Genomic DNA, 21532 nt, shown 5'->3' with positions numbered 1-21532 from the left:
AATTAAAATATTTCTATATAACTTCCCGTAAGTTTACAAATATTCGGATTTTTTTAGATGAGAACAAGATCATTTTCATGGACTTTTAAGCTAATTTGTGTAATGATTTAAAATATTAAAGCTAAAATATAGTTTTATTAATACTAATTTATTTACTATAGTTTAAGTAATTTAAGTAAGTAACGTCATATAGTATTTTCAATACTAAACAAATCATAATTATGACACTAGTATAAATCGGGTTTCGTAATCATTTTACAACCGAAAGAAAGTCGTACATATACAATCGTTTTCGAGTCACAAAACATTATAAAAGCTCCAAATCCTAGTTCTGACATAGTCGACAGTTTATACTATTGGATGGTACTCTTTGTACAAACAAAATATGGGTTTTTGTCTAAACTGGAGTTTTTCATAATTCGAGTTACAATGAAAAGCGACTTATTTTAAATTTTTACATTACGTGCATGGGTTATAGTTTCAGAGAATTTTTTTTAATTATTTTATGACAAGTAAATTATATATTTTAATGTGATCCTAATTAAATTAAATTAGTTTTTAAATGAAAAACATGCCACTCCTCGAATCTATGAGTCGTGTACAAACTGTAAATATTTCACATTATCTTCAATATTTATTTGGGACTACGAATACAACTAATCTCGATTGAGATTACAAAATTGTCCAAATTCTTTAATGTCAGCGAAATTGTATTAAATTTATAAATTTAACACACAAAAATTCCAAGCTCAAATTCGGTTGCGCCATCTTAGGCCACTTATAAACTGAAGTTTTTGGTATTATTTACAATTTATGTAATTTCCCCAAAAATATTTAAAATATTTAGACCCAAAACCCAATTTGCAAGCAATTTTAAACTGATTTTATAAGAGATATCACAAATTCGTATAATAATTTAAAACACTACTAATTTAATTATTTATTGCAGTTCTAGAGATCAAGATAATTAAGTGTTTCATGCCATATAGTTATTTTAATGCTCATTAAACCATAAATATGCACGAATTTAACGAGTGTATAGGTCATTTTACAGTTTTAAGAAGAACTCGTAAATATACAATTACAAAACACCATAATTATTAATTAGGCTAACAAGCTTTTAAGCCTAATTAAAAAGTGTATACCACTGCAGGGCGCACTTAAAATGCAAATAAAATGTGGATTTTGTCTATAGTAGATAAATTGTCCATTCATCATTCGAAACACAACCCCTTAATTGTATGACAAAAATATACTACACGTAATGTACGAATATTAAAGTTTATCATACTCCACCATAGGAAATAGACAAAGAAAATTGAAAGCAGATTCTATGTTAAATTAGAGTATTAACCCCGAACAGCGGCTCGCCTGCAGAGTCGAACACGTTTCTAACCTTCCTTTTCTAGAAGAGAGTAAACACAATCAAAGCTTAGACATTTATGACCTGCTGAAAAATATACAACTGTATTTACTCTACCTTCATTCATTTTCTTCGGTTTGACGCTTATGCTTCATTCTGTACATTTAATTCTCTGTTGATCCTGTAAATTCTTTAACACTCGTTAAACGATTTTATTCTCGTTTTGTATGATACGTATTACTTACTGTATTGCGGTTATTTTTATAACCTTTTTTGAATTACTGACATGTCTATTCTTATTGGCGTTAACCACATTGGTTAAGTTCCGAATTAAGCATTTACTGTTATCATTATTGAGAATAAATTAATTGTTGAACGTTTGTAAAAATAGTGTTAGCACAGGACATATCTGCGAAACTGCGTAACTTGTGTGGTAAAACGTAACCTCAAGGATTGAAAGTGCGGTCAGATTCCGTTATATTCCCCCAACGCTTAAACTTTTTCAATGAACTTAGAACGTTATAAAACGATGTAGTTGAGTAACAGAACTAACATTCCATCAATCAACAAGTATTTCCAGGTATTGTAGTCGGTATTGTTGTCGCTGTTATCTTATCTTTCTCGAGAATCCCGATTACGGTAGGCCGCGCGGAATCACATAATTATTTAAGTTTTTTACACGGTACATAATTGCCTTTCCATTACAATTCAATTAATATTTCTGATCAGCCCCTCTAGAATTTGATATTTTACTGATAGATACTATCTCGAGGGATGTTTTTCTTTCGTTGACATCAGTGCAGGCTTCGGCAGCACCTTCGGCGCCGGAGGCACTCGCATTTTGGGTGGCGTAGTGTGATCAAGAAAAAAAACAAGTTATTATCAAGAATAAAATAAAGAGTTTAGTTTTTGTTTGGTAATGTTTGTTTTTGTTGAATATTTGTGTTTGGAGAAATGTATGGGTGTGGTCGATATAATACGTAAGTACCCTTTTTTCTTAGCTAGTAACCAATTGTAATTCATTATAATCATGCGTAAATGAAACATTAGCGTTGGGGGCATAATGTTAGTTCTTCTACTCAACTACATCGTTTTATAACGTTCTAAGTTCATTGAAACAAGTTTAAGCGTTGGGGGCATATAACGGAATCTGACCGAAAGTGCTATAATATGTACTATTGAAATATTAGGGTCTAAGTATATATTAATAAATAGTCGTAAAATAGTACTTAAACCCTAACACAGGTTTTTATGTGGGGTTAATAAATAAGCTTTATGCTAATAGAGTCGCTATTTGTTTTTGTTTTCCGTTTACAAGGGTAGGGTGTTCCCAAACGTGCTTGTATTTCTACTTAACATTCATGATGGCGCGCTTGTTTCTTGCTGCATTTACAACAGCTGGACAGAAGTGTTATGGGTCTCATTTTTAACAGCTTTCGACAACTATAAAATTTTAACGACTGATAGATACATTCAGCGAGATTGCTTTTGCTTGGATGATCTTGTAGTCTGTTTAAATTCGCTCTGTGTCGACCATTAATTCCGACACTTCAGAAGGTTGTTTTGTTGTTTAAACTGTTGTTTTAAAACAACACCAGGGTACATTTCGGCCTAATTCCAAATTTATTTTGCGAAACCTGCCACATAAAAGGCGGTAGGTTCATTTATCTTTAATTAAGATGCTATATTAAGTGAAATAGTCTTTCGAGACGAAAATGTTGTAGCTGAAACTATCACTTTCAATCTTAGATTTACGTCTAGTCCGGAAACAAAAATCTTGAATGTTTCAGTTGTTGTATGCTTGAAATAATCTGAAAATATACGATTTTGAAGATACTTCATTTATTTAGAAGCAAAAAGAAATGTCTAAGTGAATTTTGGTGCACTAAAGTTACAACGATAAACTTCTAAGTTAAGTGCTAACTTACAGCATCCGTCCTATGGTTTGTAGTTTGATTAGGACTATAGCACTTTTATTAAAAGCAATTTCTAGAATTGTGAATATAGTTATTTAATTAAAAATAAAGAAAAACGTTCCTATTAAAAACTAATTTGAAACATTGTCATTTTTATTACTTATTTCAAAATTTTGGACATTATAAATTTTTATAACATTTCGTAAAAATTAAAACAACATAAAACTACTGCCTTTTTTAAATTTTACATTATGTGTATGGGTTGTAGCTTCAAAGAGTTTTTTATTTTTTTATAACAAAAAATTATATATTTTAATTAGTTCAAAAATTACGTATTTTTGGTATTTTTCTTAATGAAATTAAATTTTTTTTTAATTTTAAAAAGAGATATGCCACTCCTTGAAGCTAAAAGTCGTGTACTAACTTTAAATATTTCATATTATCTTCAATAGTTTATATTTGGGACTACAAATTCCAACTAAACCCAATTGAGATTACAAAATTCTCTAAATCCTCTAACATCCCGCGAAATTATCTTAAATCTATTAATTCAACACAATAAAATATTTTCCAGCCTCAAATTCAATTGCACCACCTTAGGCCACTTATAAACTGTGATTTAGGTATTGAGTACAATTTATATGTTATTTCCCCATAAATTAAAAAATATTTAGATCCAAAACACAGTTTTCGTCCAATTTAAACTGATTTTGTAAGATAAAACACAAATTTATATAACAATTTTGCTATTATATATAACAAATTATATAACAACAAACAAATTTATATAACAAACGCTATTAATTTAATTATTTATTGCAGGTCAAGAGGTCTAGGTAACTGAAGTGAGTTATGCCGTAAAGTTATTTTAATGCGTATTTTAAATCATAAATATGACGATGTCATAAATTTAATGAGTTTATTTTTAAGGTTTAAGGGGAGATGTACGCCTATAGGCTATTGTAAAAAAAAAAATCAATATTTTTTTTTATATTTTTATCTTAAAGTATAGATTTTTCTGAGTTCAGTGATATATAATACATATATATTTGGGTTATATTTATATGCTAAAAAAAAAAATTATAAACATGCTAGTCGGGCGCACGGATCCGTGGTCAGACGTATCGAAGACGTTCTGAACGATAGGATATTGTTTTGAGCATTTTAATATACATAACTTGCACTTTTTAATATTACTTAATATTATTTTAATAATATTTTAATATTATTTTCACCAGACCTGCTTAAAAAATGTCTCCATGGTCAAACACAGAATGTTTTAATTCTGTGTTGTGGACGCGTATACCTAAATTAAATTTTGTAGGCCTGCAAACACTAAGATTTGGTGTTTTTGACAGTATTATTACTTTTAATGAAGGAAGTCAAAGCAGAATAAAAGTACTTAATGATCTAGGTATAAAGCTAGGCCAAAACTGTGTTTATACCCTACGTCAGATTGATGAGGACCGAGTGAGGAAAGCCGAAAAATCTGGTGAAGAAGAGACAAAGCAAGCTAGGAAACGGGCAAGAATGGTGAGGAAGAAACTAATTGATGATGATAAGGCCAAGGAACAAGACTATGAAGCAGGAATGTTTTAAAAGGTACTTTTCAATCATATTTTTGTATACATAAAAGTTTTTTGTGAATTACCGAAAATTTACTTTTTTGACATAAATGTTCCTTTTTCTCAGGAACTAGTTGTCCAATCTTCATGAAATTTATATCATATATATAACGTACTTATTCATACAATCCCTGCCACTTTCATAAGTCTAGGTCAAAATAAAAAAAATAAAATTTTTTTTAAAAACAAATAATTAAAAAAATATTGAGTATCCTTAAAAAATTTCTAAAGCCAAAAATATTGATTGTAAATCTTTAAAAGTGGCAGGGCTTGTGTATAATAGTATGTTTTAGAAGTGCTAAAAATTCCAATTCGTTAGGTATCATAGTTCTTGAGAAAAAGGAACATAAATATTTGAAAATTAACATGAGCTGGTATAGGGCGTACATCTCCCCTTAAGAAGGAACTCGTAAATTAAAATCGTGTTCGACTTACAAAACACTATAATTGTTAGGCTGACAAGCTTTCACGTCTAGTCAAGTGTGTATACTACTGCACAATGCACCTTATGCAAATAAAATTTGGATTTTTTCCATAGTAGATTGTATTTTATTCACCATTCGAGACACAACCCTTAATTGCATGACAAGAATGTCACATTGGCCAGAAATACGAAGTCCATGCTAATGAAATTTTACTTTTGTTGTACTAATTAACTATTTGTTTCACTTTATCAGCTCTTACGAATATCACAGTATCATAATCCACGAAAGGAAATAAACAAAGAGAATTTCTAGCAGGTTCTATGTTAAATTACACTATTACACTTCGCACAGCGGTTCGTCTGCAAAGTTGATTACATTTCCAACTCCCTTCTTCTGGAGGGGAATAAACAATCGAAGCTTAAAGACATTTATGATCTACTAAAGAATGTACTACTGTATTCAGTCTATGTTGTACCTATCTTTATAATAACACACAAAAGCTGTCATAATCCTGATATTGTACCTCTCTTTATATTCTATAGCTGCGGTTGATGCCTTGATTCTGTAACAGAAAACACTGTTTTCTCGTGGTAAAATGGCTCGTATCCTGTTTCGGTTATTTTTATTGTTATGATAAATTTATAAAATTAACTCTGCCTATGCTATAATTATAATTAATTTAATAAAATTTTATTAAATTATTTATAATTTATGCTATCTGTTTATTAAATATATACATAGCAGTATTTTGGACATTTGTCATCGTTAAGGGTTATAAAAGGTATAGCACAACGTTTCGAGAATTAGAATCTACCCTCTTCGTCAGATAGGTAAGGTATTAATACATACAAAAATAACGAACAGAAACAGATGACAACAGATAACGAACATTGATTCACATGACACTACACGGTGCCGATGTAAGAGCTGACATCGCCATTCTTGTTAGTATCCCACTGTAGCCCGTGCTGGTGTGGTGTGTGATGGTGATCCTCGTACTTGTGATTTGTGCTCGTGACTTACATCCTGTGCAGTGACAACGCCTGGACTGGACTCCAAATCAACTTTTGGGAATGTTTGAACCATTTTCTTTCCCTTCTTTACTTCTTTCTGTTCGTTATTTTTGTACGTATTAATACCTCACCCACCTGACGAAGAGGATAGATTGCAATCCTTGAAACGTTGTGTTATAACTTTTATAACATATAACGATGGCAAATGTCCGAAATCCTGTTATCCTTTCAAACTTTCCACCGTCAATAACAAACTTGTTTGACCAGTCATAACACCATATTTGAGTACTGCAGATCAGACTAGGCGGTAAGTAGTTGTTTCAACAGCTGTCCAATTAAATAACGAGGAACTCGAACACGAACTTGCAAACTAGACAATAACTCAGTAAAATAAGGCAAAATAAGGATGCAACCTCGGAATGAAAGATAATAAGCTAAAAATTTGCATACGTCTTTATTTTGATGGTATAAAACTTACCTCAAAAGTCTCATATAATCACGTGTACGCGTCTTTAGATATTTAAGGTCAAAGTTCATGAAAACCAGTTTTTTGATAATATCTCGTTTCCCTTACGCTAAATGACTTTGAAGGTGGTAAGAGAAATTGTAGAACGAAAAATTCTCTTCAACTTTTGTCTGAAGTAATTTTATGTACGCTCAACCCTTTTTGAGATACAGCGCAAAGAGTAGGGGGCCGCTTACCTGTATATACGATAATGCGAGGTCAGCCAGTAGAATACAATAAATAAATGAGTTATATTGTTAATTATTCACGTACTATTATTATTATTACTTAATACTATTATTACTGTTAGCATTATTATCATTATTACATTTTTATTATTATCATTATTATTAAATTTTTATTATTATTTATTATTTAATATTCCATATTTATAGATATTAATTATAAATTATATATTCTCTAAATAATAATTATTATATTTTTACCATACATACAATATTAAAAGAAATACTTTTCTTCCATATTACTATATTACTATGAATATTATTTCATATGAATATTATATCATCGATGGTTGATTTCTCTTGCATCGCGTTGTATGGAATAAAGATGATACTATCTCTCATATTTTGAATAAATACGTCAAATATTTACAAACACATTATGGGTTAAGTATCGTTGTTCTATTTGATGGTTACTCAGACTACACTAAGAACATTAAAGCAATGGAACAATTAAGAAGGACTGCTGGTGTTTCAAAATTTTACGAACTCTGCTTTGATTTTTTATCGAATTCATCTAATAAAAAAATATTTATAGAGATGCTTATCAACAAATTAAAAACTGTTGATATCACTACAAAACAAGCCAGAGATGATGGTGATGTTATCATTGTAGAAACAGCTATTTCAGAGTCTGAACTTTAAAAAAATTACTTCTGTCATGGTAGGAGAAGATATTGATTTGCTAGTTATCTTGATAGGACGTGCTCAATCACATCAACAAGAAATTTAAAAAAAAAAAATGGGTAAGATTAATGTGGAGACAAAACTGTATTTATCGAAAAGTTTTGATAAATACCCTCATTCTAAGAAACACATATTATTTTTACACGCGTTTAGTGGATGTGATACGACTTCTGCGCTTTATAAAAAAGGTAAAATATCGTTTATTAAAATGTTCGAAGAACATCACGATTTAAATCAATCAGCTGAACTATTTAAAAAAAACTGCTCTGTACAAGAATTATTTGAAAATGGAGTATTTTCTTAGCAACGTATAATGCTCCGAAATCAGAAGACGATATAGACTCTTTTCGATACACCCAGTTCATCAAATCAACAAGACGCAACAAACCAGTGCAGTTATCAAGTTTTCCACCTTCAAGTACAGCAGCTCGTCAGCATATCCTTCGTGTCTATTATCAGACCCAAATTTGGTTGGGAAATGATTTAGAACCCCAGGAATTCGGCTGGGTACTGCAAAATGGAACCAATAACATTATTATTACCACCAGCACCAGAATAACTGCTGAATACAATATTTTGCAATTGCAAGAAAGGTTGTGGTTCTAATTGCGGATGCAGGAAATCAGGATTGCAATGCACTTTAATTTGTGGGCAGTGTAATGGACAATCATGCCTCAACGCTTCATCAACTTCAGATGGTCAGAAGGAAGTGAATATGTACCTGATATTCTTGAATCTTTCTATTCTGATACTTTCGTAAACGAGAATGATGATAATAAATCCGATATTGAACAGCCAGAGGAAGAAGAAGAAAATTAAAACAAAAATATTAATCAATAATAATAATAAAAACAAATATTTTGTATTTGTAATTTTAATAAATTGATTATTGGATCAATAAATAAATAGATAATTAAAATTCATTTGAAATATTTCTTTTAATATTGTATGTTTGGTAAAAATGAAATAAGTATTATTTAGAGAATATATAATTTATAATTAATATCTATAAATATGGAATATTAAATAATAAATAATAAAAATTTAATAATAATGATAATAATAGAAATGTAATAATATTGATAATAATGCTAACAACAATAATAATAGTATTAAGTAACAATAATAATAGTAAGTGAATAATTAACAGTATAACTCATTTATTTATTGTATTCTACTGGCTGACCTCGCATTATCGTATATACAGGTAAGCGGCCCCCTACTCTTTGCGCTGTATCTCAAAAAGGGTTGAGCGTACATAAAATTACTTCAGACAAAAGTTGAAGAGAATTTTTCGTTCTACAATTTCTCTTACCACCTTCAAAGTCATTTAGCGTAAGGGAAACGAGATATTATCAAAAAACTGATTTTCATGAACTTTGACCTTAAATATCTAAAGACGCGTACACGTGATTATATGAGACTTTTGAGGTAAGTTTTATACCATCAAAATAAAGACGTATGCAAATTTTTAGCTTATTATCTTTCATTCCGAGGTTGCATCCTTATTTTACCGGACTGAAGATTGTTGTGGCAGGAATAGAGAGATGAGTGGTCTAGCAACTGTTCTACCCTCAGTTCCATTTCTGTTGAAGTAGTAGTGCGTACGTAAAGAAGGTTAGCGTCTGGACAACTAATGCATTCAACGAATCCAGGGATGAAAACGTGATAAAAATTTTAAATCAAACATTACTATAGAATTTTATACTGTCCTCAAACACTATTCATAATTTTTCTATTGACTTTAAATTTAAGAAATAATTAACAGTTTTTCTGTAAAACTTGTGTTACATTAAATTTTTAATAGTAAAATGTTAATTTTTATGAAAGATCAATGACGCAAACCTGAACTTTTATTATTTCCAAAGTCGTTAACCTGTTGAGGAGTTCTGACGGATATAACCTTCAACCTGTCTAGGGTCTACTAGAGTAAGCAAAGGTATCATTAATGGGCCCCAGGGAGCAAAGAATACTTTTTAGTTGTATACTATTTATTGAACAAACATAAACCATAAATGATCATAATTTATTATCTTATTGTTTATATTGCCTTATAATACTTTGTAGCTTTAAAACTGTATAGTCTGTTTTATTTTGGAAAAATTTGATCATTTTTTAAACACATTTACATGCGAGGTGCTATTTCACATTTAGTGACTCATAAACGGTTTTATTCTTTTAATCTCATTTCGAGTTGTATTTGAGCATAAAAAGCAGCATTTGATTAATTATTAATCTTTTTATAATCATTCTGTCACTAGAAGTCAGCACGATACATCAATGATCAATGAATTGCAAGAACCGAGAATAGTATATAAATGGATTGGCGCGAGAAAATTACAGGACATTAGTGGCAAAGCTGTGATTGTATTCTGTCGCTAGGAGGCAGCACCTCACAGCAATAATTAATTTGAAAATTTCACATGCTTCAGCTATTCCTCAACAGGTTATACTGTTAACTTTTAAAATATAAATAAAAAACAACACGTATCACAGCAAACCGATTAAAAGCAACGACCTCTTAAAATAAATTCAATATGACAGAAAAATGAGATTGTATTTGTTTGCCTTTGAAGCCTTGAAGCCTTTGAATATTTTCTCAAACTCTTATTTTTTAACTACTATTTGGTATTTGAATGATTTTAATTTTACAGCTAATAAGTCCTGATAAGAGAAGATATTTTTAAGTACAAATGCATATTCTTTACTAAAATATCTTTTTAATTTGAGAAAATAAAGATATTCTTATTAGTTATTATATTACGCAAGAAGGATCTCAAAAATGTTGTACTATAAAAATTTTTGAAAATAATTAAGATTTCAAACTGATAGTATTAATGAACCGTAACTGTAGTTGTAATAATAAATTGATTGAAATTAAAAATTAAATAAATTTTCAAGAAACTAAACATTTTGAGCGACTTTTGTTTGAAATATTACATATAAATTTGCTTAAACAAGTGTTTTGTTATTTCAGCTTGTGTTAGTGCCTCCACCTCTATTATTAAAGTGTTTTGATCATGTACAACTTGTATGGTACGCTGTGTTTCCTGACTTGTGCATGTCTTGGCACATTAGCTACAATTTGTTTAAATTACCCAGCAAAGCTTGTTTGGCCATTTTTAAGAGCCACGGAAGAAGACATGAGATTGCAGGTCACGATACGTAGAGTATCGCTTTTGTAACACTTAACGATTTGAAAATCCTTCCATCGATTTTGCGTGAACATAACCTAAATTGTGAACTAGTTTTTTGTGTGTTTTTTTATTAATACAATAAAAAATATTTTTTTTTAACGGAAACCGTGTCCGGAAACATTATTTAAATCACGTGTAGAATTATCATTACAATGTAATGTACAAATGTACATTACAAAATTACACACATGAAAACGTTTTATGTACGTTATGCACATTTATCCACTAAACAAATATTTGTATCCAGAATCCTTGGGATACATCATTATCATGAGGTTTGAAATATAATCTTTGATCCTATGTAGAGTATGACAGTTTAGTCGAGGAACACATTTAGAAAATTATAAGACAAAATTAAAGTTATTACAATGTTTTCTCGAAAATTCTATACTGTATCAACAACTCTGTTCTCTGGTATTGAGAATTGATTATTGGACATTTTGGTATTATTTGTGACTGAATCGAACTTAACACATTCTAGTCAGGTTTACCAACGTAAACGTAACTATTGAAATCGTTTATTTAGTTAGAAAAAAGTAGCTATTTTGGTCAGATTTTCGAGTAGTTTAGATTTTGTATCGACAAGAAAGTAAATCTCTAAAACATTATCTAACATAAACGCATAAATAATTTAAAACTTACTGATACGAGCAAAATATATCAAATTAACTATTAAAATGCGTTTCCTTTAATTCCCAACATAATTATGTAAAATCTATTACAAATGTCAAATATGCTTCGAATCAATGTAAAATATATTACAAACGTAGTAAAATCTATTACAAATGAACCTAGTATACATAACAACTCTCTGTTTTGAATTTCTTACACAGAATTTAAAATTTAAATTTAAAAAATTAACAAATAAGTGATTTATTACAAATTAAACACAAATTTATTGCCATAAGAATAAGTTTTGGCACTTTGTAAACTATTGCGTCTAAATTACAAATGCACACATTTATTATCATACCGGTTACTTACCAAATACACAACAGTATCCACTCCATTAGATGTTACTCCCGCCGCGTCTCCACACAGACTGACTAAGCGCGTCGTCTGCTGTCGCAGAATCAGCTGATGTTTGTTTACATTTCCCGCCATACCACCGCCAGCTGACTCCTCTTCCCGCCCGCTTCGGCGAAATGTCACCCGGGTCAATTGACCGGTTTTGACCACTTAGCTATTTCACACGTACCCTGATGACGAATCACGCTGTCAGTAAACAACGTTTAAGTGGGCTTATGAGGAATTTAACTTTTTTAATTAAATACCAGGATTTAGCAGACTCTGATGCTCTGAAAGTGTTTCTAAGGAGCATTTCGTTTGTTTAGAGGATGGCTCCAAGATTGACAATTGATATTAATAGGTTTATCGTCTTGAATGCTCGAATAAAGTTTTTAACTGTCACATGTTTTTTTTTTCCTAAAAACTATGGGTTTAGAGTGAAAACAGTTTTGCACTGCAGTCCATTTTGATTCTGAAGTTTTTTTAAAACTGAGCATTTAGTAGCCTTAACAAGAGCCTGTCTGCATCTCTTGGTTGGTGTGACGATAACTACTGTACGTTTAACCTGGTAATTGACAGGTTAATGACCTGAAGTATTAAAAAAGAAGTTACAGTGGTTTGCCATATCGACTAGTACAGCTCTATTTTATAGTTGCAATCGCTTTTATATAAATGACAGAAGCTCTCCAAGGAAGTCTGTACGAAATTCAACAACCCTATTAATGTTCCAGTGGTTCCTAATGAATTTAAGTGATCGAAGTCCCAAAGTTTTTAAAGGGTGTGGACTCTCGAAAAGTCACAATTGATAATAATGCAGGAACAATTGTAATGTCACAAAGTTACGCTTCCGCATCAATTAACTAATTTAAAGAATTTCTTGATTCTCTTGATGCGATTACGAATATCCGGCACAATGGTCGTAGTAGATCTTTCGTGACACATCCACCCAGACACGGCTACAATGGGTGTGGACAAGAACGTAGTCAGGAAAAAGTTTTGGGGGGGTCCAGACAACGGATATTTTCCCGTAATGGAAAGAGAGTAAGGACCCATTTTGTTCCTTAAAAAGTTCTTGACCCGTTTCTTTGTTGAGAACGATCTGTCAGCAGTACATGTCAGTAATACTGTATATTTAAATAATAATAATGGTTCACCAAAGAAGCAATTGAAAATTGAAAATTTTGGTGGAGGGTCCGAACCCCTTGAACCGAATTAACGTTGATACTAGAAATCAATACTTTTTGATCCGAGAATAGATAACAAACCATAAAATATGATACCGTTTAGTATGATAATATTGGCTCAGAATTAATAAGTATTATGTAAACTATTAATTGGCTGAGCGTTAGCGAAGTGTATTACTCAAGTGAGTTGAACAAATTTTTCGATCTTTCAGAAGTAAATTTTAGTAATACTGAATTATTTAAAAGATAATAATCGTTACTAACAAAGTAATTGAAAATTGAAAATTTGGGGGGTCCGGACTCCTTGGACTCCCTTGCTGGCTACGTCCTTGGGTGTGGAAGACGTCTCACAGGAAAAGGGAGTGACTATTTGTTTTCCTTCACCGTCCTTCATTAGAGTCCTCTTGCCTTGATACCTACTCACGTCATCTCCACCAACGTCACCTCAGTGGAATGCCATGAACAAGAACCCTCCTGTCAAGGTTTGTTTGTTGCCAGAGCTGGCCAGTTTGGCACAAAGGCTTGTTGTGAAAACTGAGTCGTGATCACTTGGATTTGGTGGAGGTGCTTGTGTCAAACGATAGTACTCGTAGTAGGGTCTATACGTCACTTAGATATAAGGTGTGAAGGATGGATCGAACCGAAAGATTGAAAGTTGAGTTTAACTTCAGTTTTATTTGTTATTTATATACACGGCAATGCACCATTAAAAAAAGAAAAAAATGCATAGTTTAGCTGTTTATGACAATATCAAACATAGATGAATATATTATAACATACATCATCGAGGGATGTATTTATATGATGACGGTATATTATTCCAACGTGCAAATTTAAAAATATTAATAATAAATTATTGATAGTAGATCCAGTTGGAAAATAACAATATACTACTCTGATATCAGCAAAACCAAAATTACCAACAAGATTAGGCTTCAAACGACAACATATAGGCTAAATGCGTATAAGAGGAAAAGGCAAAAATAAAACTCTAACAAAAAATATACATTAAACAATAAATAATAACCTCTAACAACAACAATATAAATATAAACTTGACACAATTTTTGGAAAAAAACAATACATAGTTCAGCTGTTTATGGCATTATCAACGTAGATGAATATGTTAATGAAACACGATTTTTCCGGACATTTGCCATCGTTCAGTGAAACATACAATCAGTAACACTATTTTCGAGATCTGCAATCTGATCTCTTTTTCAGGTAAATAACTAACCTAATACATAATTACAAACTAGGTTAAAATAAACAAATCATGCCAAAGCGTTGTGACACGCCTCACGCTTTGAAATCACAACCACAATGTTGTTTGTCAACTTCACTAACTCTAAAAACATGCACTTAATAAAAAACTATACACAACACTAATCATTAAAACTGAACTACAGAATACAGGTCACAATACGTCTGCATTCGTCTATCAACCACCTACGACTGACTGAGTCGTTAAGTTATTGATAGTAGATCCAGTTGGGAAATAACAATATACTACTCTTATATCAGCAAAAACAAAATTACCAACAAGATTAGGCTTCAAACGACAACATATAAATGTGTATAAGAGGAAAAGGTAAAAAATAAAACCCTAACAAAAATATACATTCAATAATAACCTCTAACAACAACAATATAAATATAAACTTGACACCATTTTTGGAAAAAAAACAATACATAGTTCAGCTGTTTATGGCATTATCAACGTAGATGAATATGTTAATGAAACACGATTTTTCCGGACATTTGCCATCGTTCAGTGAAACATACAATCAGTAACACTATTTTCGAGATCTGCAATCTGATCTCTTTTTCAGGTAAATAACTAACCTAATACATAATTACAAAACTAGGTTAAAATAAACAAATCATGCCAAAGCGTTGTGACACGCCTCACGCTTTGAAATCACAACCACAATGTTGTTTGTCAACTTCACTAACTCTAAAAACATGCATTTAATAAAAAACTATACACAACACTAATCATTAAAACTGAACTACAGAATACAGGTCACAATACGTCTGCATTCGTCTATCAACCACCTACGACTGACTGAGTCGTTAAGTTATTGATAGTAGATCCAGTTGGGAAATAACAATATACTACTCTTATATCAGCAAAAACAAAATTACCAACAAGATTAGGCTTCAAACGACAACATATAAATGTGTATAAGAGGAAAAGGTAAAAAATAAAACCCTAACAAAAATATACATTCAATAATAACCTCTAACAACAACAATATAAATATAAACTTGACACCATTTTTGGAAAAAAAAACAATACATAGTTCAGCTGTTTATGGCGTTATCAACATAGATGAATATTATTATAATATACATTATCAAGGGATATACTGTGACAGCATATTTCATGCCAGCATGAAAATTTGAAAATATTAATAACAAGTTATTGATAAGTAGATCCGGTTGGGAAACAAAAATACACTACTCTAATATAAGCAAAAACAAAGTAACTTACAAAGTTAGACTTCAAACAATAACACATATATGTGTATAGGAGGAAAACGCAAAGATAAAACTCTAACTACGACAATATATAAATTAAATAATAATCTCTCAACAAAAATATAAATAATAAACTTGCATGGTAACCAAAATATTACAAAGAAAACAGCCCTGGCGTAACTAACTATTAATTTTGCTGTAGGAACGGAACTAAATGTAAATTATATAACACCATTATAAAATATAACTATAATAAAACTTATTGTTACATTTCTTTTTATTATCGACACCACTTATCAGTTCATCCTCCTTTTATAGTAGCGTCCTAGAATCTGTCACGCACTTGACTCATCTGAAGATATCTAATGGAAGTCTGCGACGAAGAAGATCAAAATTCCTACAGTTCGGACTGGTAATTATTTTTCAATGTTAGAAGATAACAAATCTTCACATTCTTCGAGTACGCCTTACTACCTGGGATATTTCGAGTTTCTGACCTTCGAAAGGAGGTTCAACTAAAAACTAACACGAAAATAGTTGACACTTTGTTCCGTTATTTAGTTGTATTTTATATAATACATACAGTGTGGCTGGTCATCAGTGTTACAATAATTTTTGAGTGAAATTACAAAGTAAATGAAGTGTAATGATGCATGTAATAGGTTCCAAGAAAAAAAATTGGCTTCAAAAAGAATTATTTTAATTTTTTCTAAAATAACCATGTTTTTAAACATATTACAGCAATTTCCAAACTACCTGTAAACGGATTGTAAATGAGTAAATGACGTAATTTTCGTATTCTACATTAAATTTTGAATAGGAATAAGTGAAAATTTTAAAGGATCAATAATAAAAACTCCATTGTTAATAGTTCCAAAGTTTAAAATTTAAGTATCTGTTAAAAATATAAGAAAAACATTGGTCTATTGTATTTTTCTACACCCTGTATACAAGAAGGTAGCTAAATATTTTAAAAACTGCGCCATTTTATAAGCTTTCCAACCATATACTACACTATTGAAGTTTGAATCTGAATATGTTTGTTTCAGTGGTTTGAATACAAGAAAACACAGGGAACTTAAAAACTGTTCAAACTATAACTAAAACAAAATTGTCGCTGAATACATGCTTACTATTTGTTTAAAATCTTAACAACATTTTTTTTTTTAATTCTTTAACATGTGAAGACAAAGAATTGATTAATAACCTAATTGGCTCGTGTATTGATTTTTTCTCTCGGGAACTTCGTAGCTGACCATCTTGCTGCCGAGTAATATCTCGCGCACCATGTCCGTAAAGCCTCGCGCGCACTACGACGGAACGGACGGAAACGACAGAACGGATGACTGGAAATTTTAAGATAGGGTGCGCGCATTAAGACGGAACCGCCGCGCCACGCCAGACTCGTCTTGGGTGTTTTAATCAAGTTCTCAGTCTGTGTTAAAACATGTCAAAGATGCTTCAGTGCTTAGATGAAGAATTAATTATTGTTGCTGCATTCGTAATAGAAGAACAAGAGGCAGAGAGAAGACAAAGAAAAGCCAGGTTTTGGGTACATAACATAAACACTAAAAGGTTAGCTTTGGGGGAGTTTCATACGTTATTCCCAGATTTGATAGGCGACTCTTTCCTGCTTGTCCCAGCATTGCACCGATTTCTTCCCAACAATTCTCTCTTCTGTTAACGTTAAAATATTCAGGATGACGCATGTTGTACAGCTCGGTGTAGTTTTTAACAAGAGAAATTAACTTGGAGACATCCATTTTGGCTCAGAAGATATAGCTGGAATAGAGAAAATTTCCTTCCGTTCCGTCTGAGGTGTGTGCGCTTACAACACCGGACGGAACGGACCCGACGTCGCCGACGGAGCCGACGCGCAGAATTTGTTCAAAAGTTCTTTTCCTCAGATAATCTGACTGACGTCCGACGCATCCCGACGCGTCTCTTCCGTTCCGTCCGTTCCGTCGTAGTGCGCGCGAGGCTTAAGTAAGATTTATATTTCCGTATTATAATTTAGCTCTTTCATGTGAGGCATCTAATTTTTAATGTAATATAAAGTAAAGTAGTTACTTTACTTGGTTGATATTTTATTTGGGAAATTAATATTGATAATAGTGTGGTGATGTATTTCTGACGAGACCACGTTGTCATGAATCTTAAGTTGTTTCGATAATTTTCGTGATTTTGTTTTAGGCGAGTTCAACTTCGAGTCTCAGAATCTGATTTCAACTTCGCTTTTTAGACTTCGAATCAACTAATCTTCACTTTTTACGACTACAGCTGCAATGTCGAGCCGGGATGCTGACACCTCGCTTGTGAGTCGACATCCACGTGAAGGGTAGTTTTAAATCATTCGTCATTTCGAATGCAAAATGCCCATAGAACATTGGAACCATTAGGCCCACCCTTATGATATCATTTAGTTCATTATCACTCTACTTATCAGTAACGTGGCAATACATTATTTTATTTTTAACATCTAGAAGTTATGCTTTTATATTTATTTGCCACAATTAAACACATAAGTAAACGTTGCAAATCGAGTATTCATTACTACGACCTCAGCGGTATCCAACCTCATGCGTTTCGTCCATTCGGTACAACTTATTCAAAGATTACAACGGAATCGGACTGCCATTCAAAGCCAGTCTCATTGCTGTCGAACACTTAGTACATAGTCAGTCTGTTTATGTTGATAAAGTACATAATACGTTTGCTGTTCGAAGACTGCTGATAATTTAGTTTGCTCAAGAGTGACGTATTTGTCCACAAACGCTGTGTCCCAGCTTTATCAGAACCGTCATTGATATCTTGGACATGGATGGCGATATATCCAGAGCAGCTCCGCGGCAGTCTCAGCCATTAGAAGAAACGGTAATTCTAAGCAATATATGGGTCAACCTCGATTTTTCTCATATTACAATATAATGTTCCAATAGTCAATTAGAAAAGGAAATGACTAGAATTTCTTGCCGGAAAGCAGTTATAGGGAGCAGGCAACTCATATTGCAATATAATGTTCCAATAGTCAATTAGAAAAGGAAATGACTAGAATTTTCTTGCTGGAAAGCAGTTATAGGGAGCAGGCAACCGCGAGAATTACCTATTTGTGATCAGGGGCACTGACGTGATCTGGGCTTCAAATTTGGAACTACTCGAGTTAATTTTTTTCCTAAAAGAGCAAGCAGCGCGAAGCGCTGCGCAGCGGGCAAGCATCGTGCGTGATCTTCGTCTATACTGAATTGATTCAGGCCAAAGGAATGACACAGATTCCTTTACCAAATTTTTACGGAGATTTTGTATTGGGCGGATTATATTGGTTTACTTTGCTTTCCAGCATGTAATTATGTGTTTAAAATTGTTTTACATACATCACCTACATTATATTGTAATATGTAATAACAATTTATCAGAAATTTTTAATAAAAAAAAGGATCACGCACGATGCCTGCCCGCTGCGCAGCGCTTCGCGCTGCTTGCTCTTTTAGGAAAAAAATTAACTCGAGTAGTTCCAAATTTGAAGCCCAGATCACGTCAGTGCCCCTGATCACTAATAGGTAACTCTAAGCAATATATGACCGTCTGGCGGTTGCCTGCTCTCTATAACTGCTTTCCGGCAAGAAATTCTAGTCATTTCCTTTTCTAATTGACTATTGGAACATTATATTGTAATATGAGAAAAATCGAGGATGACCCATATATTGCTTAGAATTACCGAAGAAACACCTCCACAACTAATAAAACATTACATAATTTATTTCACTCTTCTTTAGTGTACAATGAAAGGTCTAAAGTGTATAAATCAATAAATTATTTATTTTCCTTCATTTTAACAGTAAGTTAATAAATGCTTTGTGACAAACAAAGTAAATACATTACACTAACATTAATTTTATATTAATCTAATTTTAAAGATCTAAGAGGAAAATAGGGTCCCAAAGGCGAAGCCTATTTAGGGATTTCATCACTTAATACATAATATAAATAAAAAAAGAACTCTCTTGCTGTGGCAGACTTAAGGGACAAAATGAAAAGTTTCCCCCACCTTGTTAAACTTAACAAAATTAATACTTAAGACTAAGGCAAGACTACATTATTTATACAATTAATTGGTATAAGCCTAGACTTATCCTACGAATATCTATCTACAGGGTGTGTAAATTAAATCCTGATACGCCTGGATATATATTCCAAACAGATTAAGATATCGATATACAACCTTCACCATACCTATTAAAATACTTTATTGGACTTTCTGAAGGATAAAAGTATCCCCCCCCTTTTTCCAAAGGGGGTAGAGGGGGCGACTTTAAATTTTCAATTTGCAACCCTGTCTTGTGACATGTCATTTGAAAGGTAAATTCAAAAGGAAACACAATGACGTGAACAATACAATCTCTATGTGGGGGGGGGGGGGGGTGGGGGGGGGGGGGGGTGGGGGGGGGGGGGGGTGGGGGGGGGGGGGGGTGGGGGGGGGGGGGGGTGGGGGGGGGGGGGGGTGGCTCTTACTGCAAATGGTGAAAATACTATTGGTACAAATCATCAGGCATGTGAAGAAGTTTTATTATCATTCTGTACCGTTGCCCTGAGCGGTGTTTCCACAAAAAGAGAGACACAAATGTAAAAACTAAAATAATCTTTTGTCAGGTTTAATGCTTTTGGTGCCAGGCCGGAATTGAGTCATTTTCAAGAATACCGGGAATTTTTCGCCCCGTACTACTGAAGGATGCCAGTCCTATTTCAGCCGTTTTACAGATATTGACTAAAAAAACTCTGTTAAAATAAAAATATTGAAATATTTTCCTAATTTTTATACCTGTGAGTAAAAAAATAAATTTCTTCCTTAAAACTATAAAAAACTTTAAATTAAAAAATTAAAAAGAAGAAAAATATTTACCACACATTTTTTCCAGTTTTAATGAGAAAAAACTTTGAACAAATATTTCACAATAAAACATATCACTTGAAAGAGAAAAAGAAAACTGAACAACACAAACATAAAAAATTCGATTACTGTTTTCAAAAATGTAAAAGTAATGTTATGATTTTAGGAAGCTAAATTTTCTCTGTTTTGTTGTTTTACTCAAAATTAGCTGATTAATCTTTCAATATATATATATATATATATATATATATATATATATATAAATATTTATTCTAGTAATTTGTTTCATTCTGATTGTTTATATACCTACAAATTTATAATATGTTGTTACAATATAAAAAGACCTTGCTTCTTTAAATCCGAAGTGTTCAGTTTATAGTGAGGAGATGAAAACTAGAATTAAAGGTGAAAATAAAAAAGTGCTGTTCTGTAAGAAATTTAGAACAAACACAACATTGCAAAAAAGGAACTTGAGAAAACTTTTCTGAAAATTCTAAATTTGGTATTATGAATATATTGCAAATCATGTAATATTTTAGTTTGAATCAAATAAAATATGGCTTTTTAATGAATGAATGTAGTTTGACTACATCAGTACCTGCAGAAATACCAGATTGGCTAAAGTAATTGTAAGTATTACACTGCTAAAACATAGTTTAAATAAAGTTTAGTTATTTTATATAATCTGAAACAAGACATTTATTTTACAAATAAAAGTATAGCTTCACTATAATACAATTTTAAAAGCCTAAAGCGCAGTTCAGTTATTAATTATTGCTCCAAATTAATTCAAAGTAAAATATGTGTTTGGTATTTGACTAATGGCGGCAAGACAAATGACAACGTACATGTGTTCTTCGTGTCAAAAAAGTCAAACACATTTATCCTTGAAAATAGTAAAAAGTAAGTAAATGTTACATTGTTTTTTGTTTGTAACATTTTATAAATATAGATAGCATAGATAGTTGTTTATATACGGATAATATATTAATTTTTAA

The 21532-nt window shown here is 31.8% G+C and overlaps 1 protein-coding gene across 1 annotated transcript in view; it reads right to left on the bottom strand.

The window, feature by feature from the left end:
* The window catches only part of LOC124366279 (diuretic hormone receptor-like), a 163893-nt gene extending 151863 nt beyond the window's left edge, over nucleotides 1-12030 (bottom strand). Inside the window, exon 1 of the mRNA XM_046822688.1 lies at nucleotides 11958-12030. The gene's annotated coding sequence lies outside the window, so the exon portion shown is untranslated. The remainder of the gene's footprint in view (nucleotides 1-11957) is intronic.
* Nucleotides 12031-21532: the final 9502 nt, after the last annotated feature.

This window comes from Homalodisca vitripennis, chromosome 7, assembly GCF_021130785.1.
Source record: "Homalodisca vitripennis isolate AUS2020 chromosome 7, UT_GWSS_2.1, whole genome shotgun sequence".
NCBI lineage: Eukaryota > Metazoa > Arthropoda > Insecta > Hemiptera > Cicadellidae > Homalodisca > Homalodisca vitripennis.
This window is presented reverse-complemented; position numbering and strand designations above follow the sequence as displayed.